This window comes from Otolemur garnettii, unplaced genomic scaffold, assembly GCF_000181295.1.
Source record: "Otolemur garnettii isolate 467f Iridium unplaced genomic scaffold, OtoGar3 scaffold00040, whole genome shotgun sequence".
NCBI lineage: Eukaryota > Metazoa > Chordata > Mammalia > Primates > Galagidae > Otolemur > Otolemur garnettii.
Genome location: NW_003852435.1, coordinates 9,737,669 through 9,744,639, shown reverse-complemented (window position 1 = coordinate 9,744,639; position 6,971 = coordinate 9,737,669).

Below are 6,971 nucleotides of genomic sequence, written 5' to 3'. Positions count from 1 at the left end.
ACTGTATTTAAATCTTGGTGACCTAGATTCAAAATTATTACCATCAGGACGTAATTAGCTACACAAATCAATTATATCATTCAATTTTATTAATTCTGTTGCCAAAAATTATCACATAATTAATCCTAATATTATTCATTATAATTCACAATTAACAGTCTAAAATGTCTATAGATGGAAACTAAAATAGTTCTGAGAAATATTGAACCAGTGTTTTTGCTATCACATTTGTACTGCCTGCCTGCTCTTTCTATGAACAATAATAAAGAGGTAAGGAAGTGAATTCAACCTAAACTTCATACAATAGTTATTATCAGGTTCTAATGTTTTTTCAGTTGCTCGAAAAAATCATGTCCTGTTAGATGGCTTTATTTAAAGAATTCAAGAACAGCCATGCCATTTATATGGCTTTTTCTGTCAGTATGAAGAATAACAGTGTTCTTGAAGTGAAGTATTTCAAAACAAGCATATATCCCAATAAAATATGTTAGCAATATAATCAAACTAAAGTTAGGTAAATAACAAATAAATCATTGTACTTGTAGTTTCATAAAAAGTGAACCTTTTATTATTTATTTAAACTTTGTTAGAAAATAAACAAAAAAAATGTAAAATATCTCTAAGGGTGAGGAGTAGACTTTTCAATAAGTAGTGCTGGGGCCACTGGATATCCCCATGCGAAAGAATGAAATTATGCCCTCAATACAAAAATCTCTTAAAATGAATTGAAGAGTTACACATGAAACCTGAAACTATAAAAGTACTAGAAAGAAATATAAGGGGAAAGTTTCATGACATTGGACTGAACAATGATTGGATATGAACCCCACCAGCATAAGCAACAAAAGCAAAAATAGACAATATCACATCAAGCTCAAAAGCTTCTGCACAACCAAAGAAACAATCAACAGAGTGAAGGGACAATGTATTAATGGGAGAAAATATTTAGAAACCGTGTATCTGATAAGAGGTTAATACTCAAAACAATTATGCATCACTTAACAATCAGGACTTGTTCTAAGAAATGCATCATTAGGCAATCTTGCCATTGTGGGAACATCATATAAGCTATAGCCTACTACACACACAGCTATATGGCTATTGCTTTTAGGCTATGGATGTGTATAAAATATGACTGTACTGAATACTTCAGGCAATTTTAATACAATGCTAAGTAATTATTGTGAGAGGTCTCTAAGACACTTGAGCTGTTCAGTGACCTAATCCAGTCACTTGGCAGAACTAGCAAGTCAGGCCAAGTTAAAGTGATAAAGAGGGAGTAGAAAATGAAACAGCTGGGACCTGCAAAAAAAAAAAAAAATATATATATATATATATATATATATATCGTTTATCTAAACTTAAGTGTGGAAAAGCATGGGCTTTTCCAGAGAGATTGGGAAAAGGTCCCCCTCAGGAGTGACCCAAAGATAGTATGTCAGTGTGAGTATCTTACCCCAGTTCTCTCTGTCCTTATCCTTAAGAGTTTCCCCTTGGTTCCCTGAGATCTTTAGGTAATAATGTCTGCTTCTTACTGATTACAGGTTATGTTAGTTATCACTTGTGCCCATTTTCCTTTACATTCTGTTAAGAATAACTTTAACTACTGGATCTCTCCAGTTATTGGATAATAACAATAACTACCGTCACTTTCCAGGTACTGTGTGGTGGTGACTGGTAGTCTTGTAATGTTTGTGACCTTTGCTGGGTGCACCCTTCTTATCACCATAACTCTACTTTGTGACGATCTAGAAAGTGCATTTTGTGGAAAACAAGTCATACTTGATCAACTGAGTCACAAGGTTCCTGAACTCATTGTTGGCTGCAGAGCCCTTTTTAACTAAAAAGTCAGAAGGTGATCAGATTTTTCTTCTACTTTCCTGTAGACTCTTTCCACCCCTAATGGTTTGAATATATTTAAACATAGAAAAGGGACAGTTTTAGAATTTTATGAGACTACCATCTTTAAGCACTCTGTCATGGACTGAAATGTTATGCAGCTCATAACTGTACATAAAGGAACTAATAATCCAAAGGGAAAAGAAAAACCCTAATTTTGAAAAATAAGCTAAAGATTTGAATAGATATTCCTCACGTGAAGATGTACAAATGACGAATGGTACATGAAAAAATGCTCAATACCACTAATTACCACAGGAATGCAATTTAAAATCATAATGAGACGTTACCTCACACCTATTAGGATGCTTATTACCAAAATAGACAATTTACCAAATTTAAAATCACAATGAGATGTCACCTCACAGCTATTAAGATGTCTATTACCAAAAGAGACAAAAAATAACAAGTGGTGATGTAACTGGCCCTATAAACAAATTTTAATGATCTCTACACTATATGCTTTTTTATAATTCACTCCTTTAGTTAACTACTTAAAGTTTTGAATTATTTCCTAGAAATGATTGGTTTTCTCTAAGATAAAGAAAGTGAGATTCTGAACCCACCCTAAGCAAACTTCCTGATACCAGGATTCATTAGTCCCCTCCTTTAAAAGCCCAAGATCTTCCTTAGGGGAAGAAACAGATTTGAAGCAGTTTCTCTCATTCTCTCAACAAGACATCTGTCATATTTAAAAAAGTCCTTTCTTCCTTAGCAATCTTCTTTGTTTCAATAATTGGATCTTTGTGCAATGAGCAAGCAGACCTAGATTGAAACTCTCTGTGTTTTCTACAGCAATGGTAAGAATACAGGGAAAAGACAACCCTGGTAACTGTTGGAACCCTTATAACTATAAATTAGTATAACCATTATGGAAAACAATATGGAGGTTCTTAAAAATAGATTTCAGCAATCCTACTATGTGTATATTCAAAGGAAATCCAATCAGCATGTGGAAGAGATATGTATTACCATGATCATTGCATTTTTATACACAATAGCCCAATAGTATTATGCGCAATCAGCTTAAGAGCCCAAGAATAGAGGAACAGATGAACAAAATGTGATGTGCACACACACACACTGGAATGCTACTAGAGAACAGTGAGTTCAATGAAAGAAGCTGGGCACAGAAAGACAAATTCTGTATAATCTCACTTAAATGTGGCATATATAAGAGTTGAACTCATAAAAGTGTTGGGTGGTAATTTTCTCATGGAGAGAGCTGGATGGCTTGGCTGTGGGTGCAAACTTGCTCCTGGAATTGTATGAAAGCAAAAAACAACTACAAGCTTTTGGGTGGCATGTAGGAAATAATCTTTATTTGCGACTACCTTTTATAGGGAGCTAGTCATGTACACCACACTAATCAATAATCTTTACATTCTCTGTTCTTATCTTAGACTATAGGAAAGACAGAAAGTCTGGGAACTTTTCTTATCTTAGATTATAGAAAAGACAGAAAGTCTGGGAAAGTAAGATAACCATCTTAAGAGTAGCCTCAAGCTATTCCTCTAAAGACCTAAAGCAACCTTGCATTATCTGACTTCCATTGTCAAAGTTAAAGGTCAGGACAAAGAGGGAAGTAAAACTTTTTTCTTCCATGTACTCAATTAAGTTTCCAAAAAACAGGCTCAATGACTCTGTTTTCTCATGGTTTGGAAGCCACCCACTTTACGATGGAGTTTTTCATTCACATCAACATTCAAGCCATGTCTCCTGGACAGATGGGCCACATCAACCCTTATCTAGAGTGCTCACTGACTGCATAGTCAGAGTCCCATGCAGGAGGTTGTTATCACCTTGCCTGCATGCCCTGCCATGCTCTCCCAGGCAGCTAGGCTTCTACAAAATGCACAATACTTATGAGTCTTTTTGCTCAGTTTCTGGAATTAAAAGAGCACATTTCATTTAGCTAGTTTTATGTGGACATTCTTCTCACATAAAAGTAGAGACTAGAATGGGGGGGGGTACCAGGGCCTAGGAATGGGACACTAGGGAAATGTTGGCCAAGGATAAAAATTTCAATTAAATAGGAAGAATATGATGTTTGGCACACATCTTGGGGATGGAGATACTTTAATAACAGGGACTTTACCTAAAAAATGCAATCAGTATAGCCTAATTCTTTGAGGCTGATGTTGGCCAAGGATAAAAATTTCAATTAAATAGGAAGAATATGATGCTTGGCACATTCGTTGGTCTCAATGAATCCCAAACAACAAAAAAGAAAACAAAACAGGAAGAATACACTCCAGAGATCTGTTTTTGAAATTGTGAAGAGAGTGAGTTTTCAATACACACAAAAAATGATAAGGATGTGAGATAATTCACATTTTATTACCTGAATTTAGACATTGCACCATATATTCATACTTTAAAACAGTAGGTTGTACACAATAAATATACACAATTTTGTACATCTTAAAAATATATAAAATATATAAAAAATAAACTAAGTAAAAATATTCTTAAATGGAAAAGTATTTAAAAACAATTTAAACTAAATCTTACTTTAAATCTATATTACTAAAGACCAGTGGGCCTTTTGTTTTCCTTGCATTTCCAAGGTCTAACAACTTTCCATCCTTCCTAGCTACTGGTTCTTTTCTTCTCTTTCACTAAATCAAAAACTACTCATTCTTACTCTCACTTTTACCTTTTGAGAAAATTTCCCTGAGAAAATAGATCAGAAAAGAACTCCTATGAATTCAGGTGATATCCACATTCAGATGATATGTTCTGCCTTTCCACCTTTCTCTATGAATGGACTATATTCATAATCATCTTCCTTGTGAATAAAATCCTTCCTCTCAGGAACATCACTCCTCATTAGCATCAATAACACTATTATATTGCCTAGTAACACTTCTTTCTTAACTGTTCTGCTATCCTGATCATCATTATCAATGATTTCCACATAGATATGTCCAATGATCCCATATCTTCATCTTACTTGATGAATTACTGTCAGTTGCAATTGTTACAGCTGACCATTCTCTTAACATTAAATTAATTGCATCAATTAACTTACAGGATACCAAACTATCCTGAATTTCCTGCTCCTTTGTTGGATACTTCTTTTCAGCCAATTTTTCTAGTTCTTTTCTTTTTTATCTAAAATTATAAATATTATGGGGTTTCAGAACTTGGTTCTTGGGTCATTTCTCTTTCATTCTGCTCTCATATGTTATCTCTTTATCATTTTAAACATGGTTTATAGTTTGTATCTTTAACATTCATATATCCTACCTATTTGTCTCCCTTGAACACCAGACTACCTTTTGGACAGTGTAATTTGGAATTCTGTAAAGTATAACAAGAAATTATAAGATTTAGTGGGGTAAAATATATTTACAATAAAATGCTTATTTTTCAAATGTATAACTTAATGTTTTGTCATATGTATATATCCATATATCCATAAAACCATCTCCCAAAACAAGATATTAAATGTATTTATTATTTCTTTTCATCAATCCACTTCATAATACCTCACTCCCATCCCTTTCTTTTCTTATCACCAGACCCCCAGTCCTGTCCCAGTTTACAACTGATCTGTGGTCTGAAACTATGGATTAGTTTGTATTTTTGAGAACATGAGTCCAATATAATTATAAAACACATTCTGTGATTACATATCATAGTTAGAGTTTCATTCATGTTATTGCGTGTATCAATAGTTTATTCATTTTTATTGTTAAGTAGTATTTAATTATATGGAAATATTTCTAAGTTTATCATTAACTTGTTTATAGACTTATTTCTCTTTCTCTAGTTCTGGGTTATTAGAGTTTATGCCCTTGTAAATATTTGTGAACAATTATTTATATGGGCAGAAGCGTACATTTCTATGGTATAAATACCGAGAAATGGGATATCTGAATCATATGACAGGTACATGTTTAATTCTTTAAAGCTTACCATTTTTCAAAGTTATTTAAATTATTAAACTTCTATTAGTGGTTTATGATAAGTTTAGTTTATCTATATCTTCACCAATAACTATAATCATTTATCTTTTAAACTTATAGCCAGTCAAGTCTTATTGACATCTAATTGTAGGTTTAGTTTTCACTTTGCGCATGTTTAACAAGGCGGAAATTTGTTCATGTGCTTTTTTGGCCATGCTATATGAGTTCTGAATATTAAGTCTAAGAACTCATCCTAGAAAGATATTATATGCCTCATTGCTGAATATTAATTTGTTTGCCTTTAAAGTACTCCACGTGGGAAGCTATGAACCAAAACCAGTGCATAGTCTACCCTTCAAAGCGATTTTGGAACTCTTTCTCTAAAATGTCTATCAGAGTTGTTGTCATATTACCCTTAATGTTCCAAATGTCAGCAAAATATCTTCCTTTCAATATTTTTTTTATCTTTAGATAGAGAAAAAAAATGATGCCAAATCGGGTGAATAGGGAGGATGTTCCAACACAATTGTTTGTTTACTGGCTAAAAACATCAAGGAAATACATCAAAGTTATGTAGTTGGTCACAAGCTTATGGCTTCAAGCACTCCTGCTTCAGCCTCACAAAGTACTAAGATTACAGGTGTAATCTACTGCACCTGGTCTGTTTCAGCAACATTTTTAAAAAGAGTGGGATTTCTGCTCAATATTATCTTTGTACCACTGTGTAATTCAGGTGTACATGAATGCTGGGATCTCTTTCTAGACACTTAAATTATTCATCTTTATGCAATAATGTTGTCTTGGTTATCATAGCTTTCGAAGTCTGGTAGTACTAGTCCTCTAATTTGTTTTAGCTATGCAGTCTTTTGAATCCTCATATTAATTTTTGAATCAGCTTCTCAATTTATACAACAAAACTTGATGAGATTTTGATTAGGATTATTTTCAATCTATTAATAAATTTTGAAAGAATTGACATATTAGCATTATTGAATAGTATGATGTATGTCATGACATATCTCTCCATTTACTTAAGAGTTCCTAATTTCTGTTAGCTCAGTTTTGAATCTGTCAGTGTAAAGATCTTGCACACTTTTGTCATAACAATGTCAAATTATTTCATATTTTTAAATTGTATTTGGAACAGTGTTTTTATTT